Source organism: Lissotriton vulgaris, chromosome 6, assembly GCF_964263255.1.
Source record: "Lissotriton vulgaris chromosome 6, aLisVul1.2, whole genome shotgun sequence".
NCBI classification, from domain to species: Eukaryota; Metazoa; Chordata; class Amphibia; order Caudata; family Salamandridae; genus Lissotriton; species Lissotriton vulgaris.
In genome coordinates this window covers 1,791,716,272-1,791,733,878 of record NC_141694.1, presented here as the reverse complement: position 1 = coordinate 1,791,733,878, position 17,607 = coordinate 1,791,716,272, and the positions used below count along the sequence as shown (strand labels likewise).

General features: G+C 45.1%; 1 protein-coding gene across 1 annotated transcript in view; it reads right to left on the bottom strand.

Annotated features, from left to right (window-relative positions):
• CLU (clusterin) overlaps nucleotides 1-17,607 on the bottom strand; it is a 170,120-nt gene that overhangs the window by 43,506 nt on the left and 109,007 nt on the right. The gene's annotated exons all lie outside the window — the stretch shown is intronic.

Sequence of the window (17,607 nt, the reverse complement as noted above, 5' to 3'; positions counted from 1 at the left end):
TACTGAAATCTTGAAATTGCTTAAACCAGTTATTTGCTGGTTATGAAAGTCATTGGATGGTTGGAGGGGGAGATATTGTTCACATCATTTGGGGACCCGCGTGTGAGTGAATGTTAGTGACTGTTCGTAAATCAGTTAATATATAGAAACACAAAAGTGATGTGTGAAATGCTTGCACATGTCTCTGCTGACCCTCAAATGATCTCCTAAGTAACAATATGTTCTGAAAACCACATATTTTATTGGTGCATCGAATATTTAAAGGTCTGCAGGATGGTATATATCGTATGAGAAGATTGAGGGTTTGAGTCCCTTCGTGGTCGCCGGTTGAGGATGGGGGTAATACCATCTCAGCCACATCTTGCCCCCTGGAAGCGCCTGGACTGCAACCCCAAGTGTAGGCTTTGCGAAAATGCTAAGGACGACGTTCTGCATCTGCTGTGTAGTTGCAAAGCTCTAGAGAGTATCCGAAAGAGCTTACTAACACAGCCTTGGAATCAGAGACGTGTGCGAACCCGTAGACAAGCTCTGTTGATGAGCTTTAAGGGAGAAAACATCCAACTAGCATGCAGGCTAGTGCGCTTTATGAAATCAGTCAACACGGCCCTAAACTCAGCAGTTGGTAATTACATTTGTCGTATTGTGAATGGCTTCTGCTCTCAAGACTATTTTCCTTTGATAATCAAAGTCACAATTGATCGTGAAAGACCTTTTTTCCTAACGTATCCTACTGTACTTCCCGCAGGGTTTTTCTCTCACTTTTTAACTTTTCTAAATGTTTGCTTTTTAAAGGCTTTATTCATGTACTTTTCTTTTTCTTGTTTTTTCTGCCTAATTGCAAAGATTTTAATTAATCATGCAGTAAAGATTGTTATTATTAGTATGTGAATGGCAGTGTTCTGCCTTCATCAGTGTTTGTAGTGCAATGTGAATGTGACTGATTTGAGTCTGCGAAAATGTAATTCTGGTGACAAACAAGAACTGAAAAATCGAGAGGCTTTGGCTTTGATAAAGGGCATAGACTGACAGAAAATGTGAACGACACACAAAGAAGTGATATCAACATTACAGTCTCACATATACGTAGATAAACAATACAAACACAAATGCTTATGGAAGCGACTCTGCAGGTATACACCAGCAGACACCGATACTTGGCAAATTTAGGCAAACTGTCCAAGCCTGGCAGTTCATCCCTCAGATATATCTGTAATTTGGAATTAATAATGGGACACAAATAAAAACATACTCCCTAAAATATTCCTTAATTTATGATTTGTAAATCTGCTAGATGCAGTAGTAAACCAGATCGTCTAATATGAATTCCTTGTTGTTTAATTCCCTAAACTGATAAAGTAAGTCAACGGGTCACAATTCCTGCTGCTGAAATATCTGTCCAGCACAGCTTGAATTGCAGCAGCATTAACAGATTCTGATGAAGTTGAATAAAACTAATATATGACATTGACAGCACATTGGACGCGTAAGCATTGCCTGTAAGAACATGTGTATTACTCAGTATATTTATTCTGCTTGGAAAGCAATTTGCATAGCAGTTTTTGTTAAACTAAAATACTGTTTGTGTTCACGGTTACGCACTCCAGTTATCATTTTGTTATTTTCTCAATACAACATTTCATCACTTTCTAGGATTCAGAATGTTTCATTTGTCTGCTATGATTATCCTGACAAATCAAGATATTCAAATCTGACTGTTAATCCTTATTTCTTTCCCCATATTGGCTTTCACTTTTCTAACTATCATATCATGACTTTCAGGTAAGCCAGGTTAGAAACTCACTAAAAGCCATAGTGAGAAACTGGGTTGTTGGTGCAATTGGGGTTACTCTTGTTCAAGCAAAAGCCACAATCCCTGTCAGGGTGAACTGCAAAAGGTCACTAAATTAACCTGTGCTTAACCATCTGCTAGTTTCGCACAAAAGCAGTCACGCTTAACTTAGATGCAATGGGTAAAGTATTTATAGCACACAAACAGTGATAAAGTGAGCACACAGGACAAGAAAAATCCCACACCAATTTAGTAAATTAGAGTATATTTCAATAAACGGTTTGATACCAAAATGACATAAATCCAATCATTTTCAAAGTTTGATATAAAAAAGAGTGCCTAAAAGATCTAAGTGACAATCCCGGACATCTAGTCGCGCAAAACCGTTTCAAAGTCGAAAAATATAACTGACCACAATGAAGCACAGGTCAGATACAAAAAGTGTATTGGGGTCTGTTGGCTCTTACCTTTAGACTTAAAAGAAATTTCAAAGAAAAGTGTTCTGAGATGGTAAAGTTCAGCTGGGCAAGGCTGCACGGGTGTCCAAGGAGGAAGAATAGTCACTGGGGAGCTGCTGGGCAAAGTCACAGTGAAGACTTCTTCGTACAGACTCCGGGCCTGATTTAAATCTAGGAGGATGGGATACTTCATTATAAATATGATGGATATCTACGTCTGCAGTATTACAAGAGCATTAAAATCCTATGGCACTTGTACGTATGTGACAGAGTATCCCATCTGCCAAGATCTAAATCAGGCACTTAGTCTCTGTTTTGGAAGTCAAAAATCTCCAGCAGAATGAAGCTGGAGGCTGTAGCCAACAAGAATTCCAGGAGGCGGGATATCCCTTTGCCGAAGGAATGCTAAACAGGATTTGCTGCTGCTGAGAACAATGTAGCGGGAATGCCGCAAGGTCAGGCCGACTGGTGATGCACCTTGAGCCGATGGACAAGGAGGTTGGTTCAGTGTTCTCTAGGTTCTCAGAGTAGTTTTTTGCCAAAAAATGTTTAACTCCCAAGTTTTTATATATTGACTATCTGAACACCTTTATCATCACCACCAAAAGTCTAGGACTGGAGGGACCCCACATGATGAGGTTAGGACTCCTTGAGCTGGGTCCAGATGGGTCAAGATAGTTGGAGCCTGTTCTGTCCCAGAGGCTCTGATCAGGAGGACAGCCAACAAGACCTTGGAGTCACTCTCGTAGATCTGGGTTCAATAGTAGATCAGGGCTCATACAGCAGGACAGGCCTCTGAGGGTTCAAGGAAGACTTTACGGAGCAAAGCAGTCCTTGTAAGTGTAGCAAGACAGTCTTCTAAAGTACATAGCAGGCCACAGCAGGAGGAAGTCCTCTGAGTGCCCTTTCGCAGGTCCACAAAGTGAACTGAAGAGTGGGTCTGATAGTCCTCTTTTTATCCCTGGTGACTCCTTTGAAGAAGAAAATGTTTATGGAGAATTCCCTTTGAAGTGCTTGAAGTTTTCTGACTCCCCTCCCTTGCTCCAAGATGGCTATATGCACAATGTAGGTGTGATAAGTTCTTTGTGTGGCTGTGCCCGGCTTCGTCCTACCATCTTGCTAGTTGATGGCCCATCCAGGCACACCTAATCCCTCTAATATGTGGCTGTCTGGGAGGATTAAACAAAGTTGTACTGTCAGCTACACCTAGTCATGTTTCCCATTAAAGATAAGTTTTAATTACAATTTTTAAGACTCCAGACACAAAATGCTCACCTGCTCCCAATCAAAAGTTAGCACTTTTTAAATGTAATACAGCAACCCAATGTTATCCTATGGGACAGATAGGCCTCACAGTAGTGAAAAACAAATGTATGAGTTTTTCAATATCAAGTGCTTATAAGTAAATTAAATATGCCCATCAGGTATAAGCACATTATACCATGTTTAGAGTAGAGAGCACAAGCAGGTTTGTAAAGGTTAGTAGTGGTAAAGTACACTGAGTCCTGAAGGCAACAAAAAGGAATTCAGCAACATAGGTGTGAATGCAAAATGTTTGGAAAAAGACCACCCTAAGACTGATAGGTCTAAAAGCCATGGAAATTGATCACTTGAATGAATAGTTTTTGTTTTGTAAACGGAATTATGAGTATTTATGTTGTTATGATAAAAACAAACATTCTGTACTAACCTAAACATGTATGTCCAGTAAATGTCAGTTCTGTCATCACTGCTTGAACTCTTGAGTGTGAATGATCTACTCCTTTCAGAAAAGTTTTTCCATGGTCTCCAGATGGAACTACAACTAAGCGCTGTCCATTACACTTCCCCATTCTTCTAAATGGGCCAAAGCAAAGCATATGAAATGGGACACATCTTATTAATATGCCATATCAAGGTGCCACACTATAAAATTCAGAAACCCTCAGCAAAACTGCCTTTCTCAAAATTAAAATTCATGTAATAAACTGCGTACCACGCAAATAAGTGCAGCAAAGTGGTAAGTGAACTCACCTCACAGCTGCATCAATGAATTGGCCACATACCTTAGTTTGATGGCAGAGTCAATTAGAAGAGCAAAGTCTTGGCCACATTTGCCAAGATGGTGGACGATCTTTGATTAAGTGCTTCATGAAAGCCAAAACATCCTACATAACCCTAGTAAATCACCATAATTAACAGACATCCACCCCTGTAGTGGGTGAATAAACAATGGTGGTGGGGATGGCCTCCTCAGTCCCCGACCGTCTTCCAGATAGTGCAGAGAGAGCAGTGTTGTGGGAAGCTTCCTGCCTCTGGACTGCCTGGTCTGGGCCTAAGAGATGGCGTGCCCAGCGATAGGGGGCTAAAATATACACTCAGAATGCTTGTCAAGAGAATGTGGGGCCCGTTTTCCTTCTCCCCACCTCCTTAACACCCGACCCAGACACAATTTACAGGAGAGGACACTGACTCGAACATAAAATGCCCACTATACTGGACCCGCTGGAGGTGGAGAGTAAGAGAGAGAGATCTATATACCTACTTATTTGTCATACTAGAACAGGGTGATGGGAAAGCGAGGAGGTACAAGCGGGAAAGAAGAAAGCTCAAATAAATCAGAGTTGCACAAGAAAAGTGCACTCACCTCACCACTGGAGGCAGCCTGAAACAGAGTTTATCCCCTTCATCTATTGTTAGCGCCTGAGTTCTCGAAAATTCCCTACATCTAGCACTCCCTCAATTATCTGGACCCCTCCAAGAGAACTACCAGATCTCCCAGACATGCAGTGTTAGACCTGTCATCCTTAAGGCAGTCTTTCACCCAACTTTTTGCCTTTTGCCTGTCACTTTTTGCTGTATCGTTTTCTTGGCTATAGGACTGAGCACTTTACCAATGCTAACCAGTGCTAAAGTGCATGTCCTATGCCCCTAAACATGTTGACATTGGTGTACACCTGATTGGCATATTTAGTTTACCTGTAAGTCCCTTGTAAAATGGTATACCATACTCCCAAGGCATGTAATCTAAATGCTACTATTGGGCCTGCAGCACTGACTGTGCCACCCACACAAGTAGCCTCTCAAACCTACCTCAGGCCTGCCATTGCAGGTTCTGTGTGTGCAGTTTTCTGCCACTTCAACCTGGCCTTTAATACCTCTTGCCAAGCCTTAAACTCCCCTTTTACTACACACAAGTCCCCCCCTAAGTGACCCTAAAGGCAAGGTGTTATGTAACTAAAAGGCAAGACTTGTACTTTTAAGTTTTATATGTCCTTGCAGTGACAGACAGCTACATTTGTTTTTCTCTGCTGTGGGGCCTACGCCTCCCATAAGCCAGCATTGGGGATTCCTTAAAACACTTTTACGCTGTAATTCCCGATTGGAAATGAGTAACTACTTCATGTTAAACATCTTTGGAATTGTAGTGATAAATCTTCTTTAATGATAAAGTTGGATTTAACACTACAATTTTAAGGTATACAACGTTTAGCACGCATTTTTTACCACGCACTACACTTACAACGCAGGCATTACCACGCATACCATTACAACGCATTGCGCTGGGGGGCGCTCTAGGATAGGGAATACGTTTAATTTTATATCCAACACCTTCCCTAGTGTCCACGGGGACTGGAGTTGGAATATAAAATTATACTTACCACTATCCAGCACCTCAAAGCGCTATGCGTTGTAATGGTATGCATTGTAAATACCGCGTTGTAATGGTATGCGTGGTAATAGTATGCGTGGTAACGTCATACATCCCAATTTTAAGGATGCCCCTTTTAGAAAGTGGACATTGCTCTGCCCTAAACTTTGCTTGTGTGCCTTGCAGCCTGTCTCCAGTACACGTCTGGGCTGGGTGACAGCTACAATTTGTGCATTCCCTCTTGACAGCCACAACACATGAAGGACTGGGTGTGACATTTGCATTTATCTGTATACTGATAGTCTTCCTGGGCAGGGAGAGGTGGTTCACATTTACATCTAAATAGGTTGTGTCCCGACCTCACACAAAAGGCTGATTTGCCCCATACAGGTAGTTTGGGGCCAGGGCTAGGCTGAAAGAGATTCTTGTGCACATTCAGATAAATCCTTTGAAGTCCCCCCTCAAAGGCACTTCTGTAGTATAAGTAACAGGGCTTTGGCCCTACCAAATAAGTGTACTACTGGAGTATGCTACTGGACTTGAGAAATAACTCAGCTGGAGTGAAGGCTGCTATGCCATATGGACAGCCAGTTTCCCTTGACTGACTGTCCAGGGAATTGCTTCTTTTCTCTGCTGAGCTGCCCTGCGGCCTGCTGATCTTGCCCAAATGAAGACACAGGACTTGACCCATCCACTTGAACCCAGGGTGACTTCGAGGGCTTGCTGGCTTGCCTCCTGTTCTAGAAGTCTAAGGGACAGAAAAGACTTCCTCCATTTTCTTCTGGTACTGCTGGACTCTGCCACCTATGAACCCTGCCCTTTCCTATGGTGACCCTCCAGTTCTAGGGCCTCAAAAGTGGGTCTACCTGAACCACAGCTCTTTAAATCAAGCTTTTGGGCCCTTGCGAATGAACCCACAAAGGATCAAGACAAGCGGGTGCAAGTTCATCTCTTTGCACTCGGCATCAGGCTAATGACCTCGAGCCCACAGCCTGTCTGTCCGCGACGCCCAGATGCTCTTCACCCTCTGCGGACAATCACCAGTGATGCCTGTCATGCACCCCGGTGAACTTCTTTCTCGCGGACGGGACTCCTCGCTCGGCTTGAGAAGGTAAAACTTCATCAGGACCTGTTTGGAACTGTATCCGACCCCTGCTCCATCACGGTCGGCTAGACTTTTCAGATTTACTCCAATCTAGCTCGACCTCAAGTAACCTTTAGGACTATTGACTTAAGTACTGCTTTCGCATTTATTCTTTAAATATTCATATCTCAACTTCTACTGATTGTATTTTTGTCATTTTGGCCTTGTTTTACTTAGCTAAATATTCTCCAGTGCCGAGTCTTTTTGGGGTGTTTTCAACGAGTTACTGTAATTTAAGTGTTACACAAATACTTTACACATTGCCTCATAAGTGAAGCCTGACTGCTCTGTCCCAAGCTACCAGATGGTGTTCACAGGTTACTTTAGTTTATGTATCTGATTCACCCTAACTAGAGTGCTGATCCCAACTTGGACAGGGTGCAAACCTCGGCCAACTGGAGATTCCATTTCTAATGACTTGAGAAGATTGGTCCTAAAAATGAAGTTGTGAGATAATGGGTGTTAGACCTGGCATCCTTGGCGTGGTTTCCCTCTATCTTTTTGCCTCTACCTCCTGTATTTTTGATGCTGTGCTGGATTTCGTTTTTGCTGGTTTAGATGCTTTGGGTACTCTGCCACTGCTGATCAGTGTCAGAGTGCAAGTGCTCCCTGTGTAAATTGTAATTGTAATTGGTTAGCCATGATTGGCTTATTTGTCTCACCAAGAAGTCCCTAGTAAAGTGCACTGAGTGTGCCAGGGCTGGTGATACAAATGCTACTGGTGGGCCTGCAGCACTGATTGTGCCACCCACATGAGTAGCCCTAGAATGGTGTCTCAGGCCTGCCACCATAGTGCCTTTGTGCAGTCTGTGAACTGCCATGTCCTCCTGGTCAGTGTCCCCACTGACCAGTCCTAACCCTTCCCTTTCTGTGCACATTGGTCACCTCTATGGAAGGCCCACTTGCACTAGTACATGCTCTACCTTTCCCATACACTGCACCCTGGGCAGGGTGCAGTGGATGGGAAAGGTAGAGCATGTACTAGTGCAAGTGACATCATGCTCTGGTAGTGAATGGCAGCCATTTTCGTTTTTTACTATTGTAAGACTATCTTGCCCATAGGATATCATGGGGAATGCTGGCTACAGTGACTACCAGCATATCTTCCCATAGGAGCAAGGTAGGACATAAAAGTCTGTTATCCCTGAACTCAGAATTTAATAACACATCTTTTAGGAAAGGTATTTTTTAACTCCTGTGTTTGAGAACAGCACTTTTAGAAAGTTGCTGTTCTCTTGTCTGACCTTTCTGTGTCCCTTGGACAGTTTGTGAATTAACTGTCTGGTTTGAGAGTGACAGAGCCCCCAGGAGGCTGGCTGAGTCAGCCCTAGGCTGAATGACTGGATCTGCATCTTGAGTGGTGGGAGGGGATAGCACTTGGGCGTGAAAATGGCTGTGCCTGCCTTCCACAATGATGGCTCCACCTCTTGCTGGGCGGCTGACGACTCTGCCCCTCACTCTGAAAGTAAAGGAGAAACCAGGAAAACAAAGTGCTCAAGGAACACCCAGAACTGGTTCAGACCAGGCTCAGAGCCCTCCTGCACAAAGGGAACAAAGACTTTTAGGGGTATAAGTACAGGACCCCTGACAACAGAAAATTAGATCATCCTGGAATCAAGAAGGAAACTCTGCCAAGGAGAAAGCTGAAACTGAAGAAGGAAGACTGTCCTGCTGTTGCTCTGCCGGACTGACCTGCTGTTGCTTTGCTACCAAGGAGGGGGGAAGGACTTTGCTTTGTGCTGTCCTCTTGTTTGAAGGAATCTCCAAGGGCCTGAGAAGAGCTGGCTCCCTGTTAAGAAGTCCCAGGAACAAAAGGACTACACCCCCAGCTTCCCTGAGTTCTGTCCTTCCTGGAGTGTGTGGCCCATGTGTGTTGCCTCTGGAAGTTGTACCTGTGTTGGAAGCTGGAAACCAAGATTTGAGAGACTTTGCTACAGAAAATGTATTGCAAACTTCTTAGCGGGAAGATTTCCACCGCTGCGAACATCGTCGCAGAGCCTGTCGCCGCTGGGTGAGATCACCGCATCACGTCGCTGCGAGAATCGTCGCAGAGCCATCGCATCGAGGAGCTGAGAGAGGAAGATCGCCGCTGGACCGCGCATCGTTGCCCCGGAGATCATCGCAGCACCTGAGAATCATCACATCGTGCCTTTGCGAGCATTTTCTCACTACGGAATGTCTGCACCGGAATCCATACAAGTCAGCGCTTCCTCACCATAAAGACCAGATTCGCCGCGACATGCCGCTACATCCAGCGGAAATGCCTCCCCAGGGTCTGAGGAGTAATACATCACTTGTTTTCCACTGCACCAGCTTCTGCTTTGGAACTTTGTCGCATTTCAAGGTTGGCTAAACGTGACGCAACTGTGAACTTTCTCTCAACTGTGGATTATTTTAACGCTAACATTAAGAACTCTTTTGCAACCATATTCTTGAACTGTGTATGTTATTTTTTTGTCGTTTCGGTCTTGTGTAGGTTAGATTAAATACCTTTATTTTTCTAAACTGTTGTGGAGTCAGTTTGTGGTGTTTTCACTGTTTTACTGTGAGTCTTGGTACAAATACTTTACACATTGCCTTTGATAAGCCTGACTACTTGTGCCAAGCTACCAAGGGGGTGAGCAGAGGTTATCTAAAGAGTGTTTCCTCCTTACCCTGACTAGAAGCAAGGGTCCCTATTTGGACAGTGGTACCTACCTCTGCCAACTAGAGACCCCCAGTTCTAACATTGTTGGTCAGCTGTGGGATTTGAACTTGTATTTGTACTAGACCCACAGTGATTGGTGTACATCACTAGTGAGTGCAGACCACTACGCCATCGCATACTACTGTTTTTTTGGTTAGTTCTATTTTTAAATAACTCTTCAAAGCATCATGTCTGTGAATGGAAAGGCACCCAGTGAGGAGGCAGAACTGGAGTTTTGCATTGAGGATTTGTTTTCCTACAAGGTTACACAGCTTAAACAATTCTGCAACTAGTTTGAGTGCCCCTTCAAAAGCAGCCTCAGGAAGGAGGACCTGCAGAACATTTTGAAGGCCAATTGGGAGGCACAAGAGAAAATGTTGCAAGTGGGGGGGAATGGTTTTCAACCCCAAGATCTGCCAGTGAGCAGACCAGGCTCAAGGCCTGGCAGCAACCATTCCAGTAGGGGTTTCACTCCAGAAGAGTTAGAGGAGAATCAGAGAGTGAGAGAATATGACTTGGAAGTCATGAGGATGAAAAAGAAGCAATTGGAAATGGCGACCTCAATATCTATCTAGAGGATACCCAATCCAAGGAAGCTCTACTCTTATTGAATGCTCTCAACGCTGTGGATCTTAGACTTCTCTCCACCATACCCACTCATCAACAAGGGCATCTATTAGACCCCATATTCACTAATTGGGAAGGCGTAAATATTTCTCCTCCTATCCCACTAATATGGTCTGACCATAGGATGGTACCATTTGAGATAGTCAAAAAATGTATCACCAATACTTATGCTAAAATGCCTCCCTATAGACGCCGTAATTTTAAAAAATGCACCCCTGATCTGCTGTTACAAGAACTCACCGAACATCCTCCTCCAACCGGAAATTCCCTACAGGAGATATGGGATAATTTCGAAACATGGATAACTAAAGCGTTAGACAATATTGCTCCATGGACTACCAAACCTCCAGCTCGACAAACAAAAAATGCCCCCTGGTTTTCTGAAAAACTTAAAAATGCTAAAGCCCTATGCAAATCCATAGAACGAAAGTGGAGGAAAAACTACACTCCAGAACTCAAAGAAAATTACAGAAGCGAGTTGAAAAAAAGACCAAAAACTGGTAAGACTAGAGAAAAGTCTCTACTACAAAAGCAGAATTGTAGAATCTAAAAATCCTACAAAGGAACTATTTGGCATCTACAGAGAAATCACTATCTCACTATGCGACCAGATAGCTGATTTCTTCGTGGAGAAGGTAGAAAAAATTCATGCCACCTTTTCTAGCAGTACCAGGACAGATAAAAACAAGGTAGATAACCCAGATTCCCTCTCCCACAAATCCCTTCTTACCAACTTCAGGACCCCCAATAAACAGGAATTAATGAAAATCATAAATAGTATTTGCTCAGGCTCCCCCATGGACGCTTGTCCACCAGAACAGTATAAAGCAGTCATGGAAAACTTACTATTGGATCAAATGCGCAACATGATTACTCTATCATTCCAAGAAGGTCATGTCCCGAAAAACTGGAAATCTGCCCAGGTAATACCATTAAAAAAGAAACCTAACATTCCCATTACTCAACTTCAAAACTTAAGGCCAATTTCGCTTCTCCCTTTCTGTGCCAAAATCATAGAAAAAGTGGCCAATCTTCAACTTATGGAGTTCTTAGAGAAGGAATCGCTCCTCCACCCTTCTCAGTCAGGGTTCCGATCGGGACATTCAACCGAATCAGCTGTTCTATATTCTACCGAACAGATTCGGAAGATAGTGGATGAGGGAGAGACAGCAGCGTTGGTCCTACTGGACTTGAGTGCAGCGTTTGATACCGTGCTGCACTCAACGCTGCTGTCTCGGCTCTCAGACATGGGAGTAAAAGGCCCAGCTCTCACCTGGTTCCAATCTTACCTCACTGACAGAACTTTCCAACTTCACTGCCCACCCTTTAAGTCATCTCCTCTCAATGTGAGCCATGGGGTTCCACAGGGCTCTAGCTTGAGCCCTACTCTATTCAACATATACATGGAGCCCCTGGCACACATTGTGGAGGAATTTGGGGTGGGCATTGTCAGCTATGCCGACGACACCCAGTTGGTGTTCAAAATAACGCCAGACAATAGAGACTCAGCTGCCAACTTCTCTAACTGTATGCTATCAATAGTGACGTGGATGAACACCAACTGTCTCAGTTTAAACGGAGATAAAACTGAGGTATTGATAGTAGGGAAAAATGCCTCTGTTTGGTCCCAGGCTTGGTGGCCTAGCGAACTAGGAGAACTACCGCTGCCAGTGGAGACAGTGAAAAACCATTGTCCATGCAGTAATATCCCCTCATTTGGACTATGGCAATGTTCTCCTACTCGGTGTAAATCAAAAGGGGCTGCACCAGCTACAATGCATACAGAACTCAGCAGCACGACTGGTGCTCGGTCTCCCTCGAAGATCATCTACGAAACATGCGCTTGCCAAGCTTCACTGGCTCCCTATCAAAGAGAGAATTATATTCAAGACTCTATGCTATGCACACCGCATTGCTCAAAACAAAGGCCCTGGCTATCTGAGAGATCCTATTACCATCCATAGGCCGATCAGAGACCTAAGATTGTCGGGCATGATGCTATTTAAAATCCCCCGCATCACAAAAGCTAAGATGGGCGGAAAATCCTTCCGCTACCTGGCCACCAAATTCTGGAATGCTCTGCCTATCCATCTGCGGATGGAACCATCTGAAATGAGTTTCAGAGCTAAACTTAAAACTCACTTATTTCCCAGATACTAAACCTTAGCTCCCAGGGTTCTTGCTCTTTTTGATGGGTTGGCATTTGCAGTCAGCGCGGGGACACACAGTCTTGTGCAGCCAGGCGCTTAATAAATGCTTATTATTATTATTAGAAAGAGAGAGAGAAGGCGGCGGAGGAGATTAAAAATGACCGTGCCTTGGAGGAAAAGAAATTGCTTTTGGCTCATGAGTTGAGCACGAGGGAACTGGATATCAAGGCCAAGCAGGTGGATTCCAGTTGAAATGGTGGCAGCGCACAGCCAGTGCCAGGGGGTAAAGTATATATTCCCAAGGACTTAGTACAGAACTACAGTAGGAGTGAGGACATATATGCCTGGTTTACTTCTTATGAAATTGCATTAGGAATTAATATTGTGCCTCAACAGCATTGGGGGCGGGCCTGTGGAAACATTTTGAGGCTTCTGGGAGGAGTGCTCTAGAGCCCTTAGAGTTAGCAGGTGCCATGTCCTACCCCAATATGAAGGAGGCCCTATGTCGCAGGTATGGACTTACTCCAGAGCAGTACAGACTGCAGTTTAGAAACTCTAAGAAGAAAGAGTCTGAGACTTGGATGGAGTGTGTGAATTTGTACTCGCGTGCACTAGAAGGTTGGATGAAGGGCAGCAAAGTAACTGATTATAAGCTAACCCAGGGGCTGCTGGAGGGCTCAATAACCCCGAGCGCCAACATCTTGGAAACTTCTTCCTTGATGCTGGCCCTGACCTTGTCAGCTACCCTGTAAAATTTCTGTTTTACAGGCAGACTATCTCCAGTGTCTACATCATGGACGCAGAACAGGGAGGCAAACTGACCCAACTCCTGGCGACAGTCCCTCTGCTGTTCTGGGGTCAGGGTGGGCGAGAGGATCACACCATCCACTTACCCGTCTTGCTACTTGGCTGCCAGGAGGTCAGGGAGAGGATCACTGTCCTCGTCCCCTCCAGCATCTGTAGTCATGAGCATAGTCACTTCAGACCTCTCAAAGTGGGTTTGAGGCGGTTCACATGCAAGACTCTCAGGGGCTGCCTGGGAGTCTTCAAGTTAACCAGATAGGTTACTTCACTCTTGCGCTCCACCACCTCATATGGCCCAGTCCACTTGTCTTAGAGCGCACAAGGCTCCACTGGCGCCATCACCCACACTTTCTGCCCAGGTTGAAATTCGACCAGAGTGGTATTCTGGTCATACCATCTTTTCATTTCTTGCTGGCTAGCTTCCAGGTTCTCCTGAGCGAGCTTCCTGAAGCTTTATATCCGGTTGCGGATGGCCAGCACATAGCTGAACACATCCTGGTGGGTTTTCCCACGGGATTTCTCCCACCCCTCCTTCACCAGTGTGAGAGGTTGTTGTTAGTGATGCCTTGTCTGTGTACTGTCTGCTAGGTAATGACCTGGAGAGTTCTCCATGGAAGGATGTAGAACACAGAACTCATTTGGAGATGTTGGGTTTGCCTGCGTGGATCTGTGTGACCACACGTGCTAGGGCAGCCAGTAGGGGTGATTCAGCAGTAATGGAACCTTAAACAGTGGCCCATAGACCTGCCAGGAGAGGAAAAGGCAGGGGGTGTGGGAAACCAGCCCCAGCCGTTCCCAGAGTCCAGGAAGGGGCAGAACCTGAGGGGGATGCCCTGGAACCTACAGGGGAACAGGTGGCCGAACTGGGCGACCTACCTGAGCTGGCCCATTGGCAGCAAGAAGGTGGGCCCTCCAGGGAGGAATTCTGCAAGGACCTTCCCTTTCTGTGCACATTGGGCACCCCTATGGAAGGCCCAGGGTACCCCCCTGGGCAGGGTGCAGTGTATGGGAAAGGTAGAGCATGTACTAGTGCAGGTGACATGCTCTGGTAGTGAATGGCAGACATTTTCGTTTTTCACTATTTTAAGGCTACCTTGCCCATAGGCTATCACGGGGAATGCTGGCTAAAGTGGCTACCAGCATATCTTCCCATAGGAGCAAGGTAGGACATAAATGTCTGGTATCCTGGACTCAGAATTTAATAACATATCTTTTAGGAAAGGTGGTTTTTAACTCCAGTTTGAGAACAACACTTTTAGAAAGTTGCTGTTCTCTTATCTGACCTTTCTGTGTTTCTTGGCCTGTTTGTGAATTGACTGTCTGGTTTGAGAGTGACAGAGGCTGGGAGCCCCCAAGAGGCTGGCTGAGTCAGCCCTAGGCTGAATGACTGCATCTGCATCTTGAGTGGTGGGAGGGGATAGCACCTGAGCCTGAATAGGGCTGTGCCTGCCTTCTACAATGCTGGATCCACCTCCTGCTGGGCGGCTGGCGACCCTGCCCCTCACTCTGAAAGGAAAGGAGAAGCCAGGAAAACAAAGTGCTCAAGGAACACCCAGAACTGGTTCAGACAGGGCTCAGAGCCCTCCTGCACAAAGGGTACAAAGACTTTTAGGGGTACAAGTACAACCCCTGACAACAGAAAATGTGATCATCCTGGAATCAAGAAGGAACCTCTGCCAAGGAGAAAGCTGAAACTGAAGAAGGAAGTCTGTCCTGCTGTTGCTCTGCTGGACTGACCTGCTGTTGCTTTGCTGCCATGGAAAGGGGGGAAGGACTTTGTGCTGAGTCCACTTGCTTGAAGGAATCTCCAAGGGCCTGAGAAGAGCTGGCTCCCTGTTAGGAAGTCCCAGGAACAAAAGGACTTCATCCCAGCTTCCCTGAACTCTACTGAGAGAGTTCTGTCCTCCTGGAGTGTCAGGCCCATGTGTGGTGCCTCTGGAAGTTGTACCTGTGTTGGGAAGCTGGAAACCAAGATTTGATAGACTTTGCTACAGAACATTTATCGCAAACCCGGCGAGTGAGAAAATTCCCGCTGCTACGGAGGCCGAGATTGTCGCAGAGCCTGTCGCCGCTGCCCGGAGACGTCGCATCCTTCGTTAGCAGGAAGATTTCCGCCGCTGCGAACATCGTCGCAGAGCCTGTCATCGCTGGGTGAGATCACCGCATCACGTCGCTTTGAGAATCGTCGCAGAGCCATCGCATCGAGGAGCTGCGAGAGGAAGATCGCCGCTGGACCGTGCATCTTCGCCATGGAGATCGTCGCAGCACCCGAGAATCATCGCATCGTGCCTTTGCGAGCATTCTTTCACTACGGAACGTCCTCACCGGAATCCATACAAGTCATCGCTTCCTCCCCATACAGACCGGATTCGTCGCTACACGCCGCTACATCCAGCGGAATTGTCGCTAACGCCTCCCCAGGGTCTCAGGAGTAACGCATCACTTATTTTCCACCGCACCAGCTTCTGTTTTAGAACTTTGTTGCATTTCCAGGAACTGTTGGCTAAACGTGACGCAACTGTGAACTTTTCACGCAACTGTGGATTATTGTAACGCTAACATGAGGAATTCTTTTGCAACCATATTCTTGAACTGTGTATGTTGGATTTTTGTCGTTTTGGTCTTGTGTAGTTTAGATTAAATACCTTTATTTTACTAAACTGTTGTGGAGTCAGTTTGTGGTGTTTTCACTGTTTTACTGTGAGTCTTGGTACAAATACTTTACACATTGCCTTTGATAAGCCTGACTACTTGTGCCAAGCTACCAAGGGGGTGAGCAGAGGTTATCTAAAGAGTGTTTCCTCCTTACCCTGACTAGAAGCAAGGGTCCCTATTTGGACAGTGGTACCTACCTCTGCCAACTAGAGACCCCCAGTTCTAACATTGTTGGTCAGCTGTGGGATTTGAACTTGTATTTGTACTAGACCCACAGTGATTGGTGTACATCACTAGTGAGTGCAGACCACTACGCCATTGCATACTACTGTTTTTTTGGTTAGTTCTATTTTTAAATAACTCTTCAAAGCATCATGTCTGTGAATGGAAAGGCACCCAGTGAGGAGGCAGAACTGGAGTTTTGCATTGAGGATTTGTATTCCTACAAGGTTACACAGCTTAAACAATTCTGCAACCAGTTTGAGTGCCCCTTCAAAAGCAGCCTCAGGAAGGAGGACCTGCAGAACATTTTGAAGGCCAATTGGGAGGCACAAGAGAAAATGTTGCAAGTGGGGGGGAATGGTTTTCAACCCCAAGATCTGCCTATGAGCAGACCAGGCTCAAGGCCTGGCAGCAACCATTCCAGTAGGGGTTTCACTCCAGAAGAGTTAGAGGAGAATCAGAGAGTGAGAGAATATGACTTGGAAGTCATGAGGATGAAAAAGAAGCAATTGGAAATGGCGACCTCAATATCTATCTAGAGGATACCCAATCCAAGGAAGCTCTACTCTTATTGAATGCTCTCAACGCTGTGGATCTTAGACTTCTCTCCACCATACCCACTCATCAACAAGGGCATCTATTAGACCCCATATTCACTAATTGGGAAGGCGTAAATATTTCTCCTCCTATCCCACTAATATGGTCTGACCATAGGATGGTACCATTTGAGATAGTCAAAAAATGTATCACCAATACTTATGCTAAAATGCCTCCCTATAGACGCCGTAATTTTAAAAAATGCACCCCTGATCTGCTGTTACAAGAACTCACCGAACATCCTCCTCCAACCGGAAATTCCCTACAGGAGATATGGGATAATTTCGAAGCATGGATAACTAAAGCGTTAGACAATATTGCTCCATGGACTACCAAACCTCCAGCTCGACAAACAAAAAATGCCCCCTGGTTTTCTGAAAAACTTAAAAATGCTAAAGCCCTATGCAAATCCATAGAACGAAAGTGGAGGAAAAACTACACTCCAGAACTCAAAGAAAATTACAGAAGCGAGTTGAAAAAAAGACCAAAAACTGGTAAGACTAGAGAAAAGTCTCTACTACAAAAGCAGAATTGTAGAATCTAAAAATCCTACAAAGGAACTATTTGGCATCTACAGAGAAATCACTATCTCACTATGCGACCAGATAGCTGATTTCTTCGTGGAGAAGGTAGAAAAAATTCATGCCACCTTTTCTAGCAGTACCAGGACAGATAAAAACAAGGTAGATAACCCAGATTCCCTCTCCCACAAATCCCTTCTTACCAACTTCAGGACCCCCAATAAACAGGAATTAATGAAAATCATAAATAGTATTTGCTCAGGCTCCCCCATGGACGCTTGTCCACCAGAACAGTATAAAGCAGTCATGGAAAACTTACTATT